Source organism: Conger conger, chromosome 15 (genome assembly GCF_963514075.1).
Source record: "Conger conger chromosome 15, fConCon1.1, whole genome shotgun sequence".
NCBI classification, from domain to species: Eukaryota; Metazoa; Chordata; class Actinopteri; order Anguilliformes; family Congridae; genus Conger; species Conger conger.
In genome coordinates, this window is record NC_083774.1 from 34,585,888 (window position 1) to 34,587,497 (window position 1,610).

A 1,610-nucleotide genomic window follows, 5' to 3' on the forward strand; every position below is an offset into this window, starting at 1 on the left:
CTAAAAGTGATTCATACCAGAATGTTAAAACTGTATGTATATTTTTTGCCTTAATTGTACAAACAAAGGTGACAAGGTTACACTGTTCTATGCTGTTCATCATTGGAGCAGTGCTCAAAATATGTATGTACATGAAAAACAAAAGGGGCAGTTAATACAGAAATGGCATTGGTTTGATGAGTCGCATACATACAAGAGCAATGACCCTGCAGACCTGCACTCTAACCGCGTCACTGAAACAAATTATTAGTTAATTAAATTAAAAAGTACAAAGGGATCCAATTTTTGGTTCAACACCCACGCTAAATACAAAATAGTTAAAAGTCCTGAGTAGCCATCTGTTGCTCAGGGTTATGGTCTGAATAACACAGCGCCCTGCAGTCTAAAAGACATTTAATTTCAGACCAATTCTTCCTCTCCCCACACAGCCACACTCATCCCCACTCAAAAAAGAAAGAAAAAGAAATTTCAAAATCATGAAATACCAGGCACGGATATTAGAATCAGTGAAGTCTCCAAAACCAAGAAAACTAAAAAAAGTAATAAAAGTTTTGTTTTAAAATAAATACAATTTGAAACCAATGATGAATGTGTTCTGAACACATCTACAGCATAACTCTTAAACATGTTATAGATTTGTTAAAGCTACATTAAAAATCACAGCTGCAATAATTAATCTGTATGTAGACAGGTACTACACTAAGGCTGTTTCTTAACACGCTTCCTCATGACTGGAGCTGATATCATGGATATCATGATTGTACACTTCCTGCTCATGTTTGGCTGATAAAGCTCAATTCTGAACATATTGCACAGGTTTACTCACCATTCCTGTGCTAGATCTAGAAGAATATCCAGTAACCCATCTTCCTCAGAATGCTATATTCTCCATTTCCCTCTGGCAACCACAATGACAACTGACTCTGTTAAAAGATGTCTTCACTTCTACCCTTGGTTGTGACGTGGTATCAGTACTGTTCATTTCCTAAACCTGTATGTATGGAGGTTATGCAAGTTGTCCTGGATAAGATAAGGCATCTGCTAAATGCCTTATCTTATCCTAAATGTAGCTAAATGTACATGCATATGAAACACAAGTTTGAGCATGAGTTTACATGTACCAGCACACATGGGCTCACAGGATTCTCTTGCGTATGTATGTCTGGGCTGAGCTTGGTCTTTCAGTGTTCGCTCATTCTTCGGTCTAAAACTCGACAAGTTCACATTTTCCAAATTCTACCATCCCACACATTCGAATAATTTGACAGCACCAAAATATTGTGCACCTCGTGCATAAGCCTTAGTGTGAGTCCACCACTTTCATATACAGTATTCATATTTAAATGCCGTTTGCATGGTTTACACCTCTCGTGTGTAAGTTTGTGTTATTTTTGTCACTTTCACAAGTGTGTTTGCGTGGCCTTGCAGCTTTGAGGCTGACAGCAGATGTTGAATCTTGTGAAGCAGAATCTGGCCAAGCACAAACGCACACAAACCCAGCGAAACTGCCAAAGTGCACCAACAGGGTCTCAACCCGCCGGCCGAGCAGATGGACTACGAACGACTGCTCTTCCTTTCCAAAAAAACAATCATCTTCAGCAAGACATCCG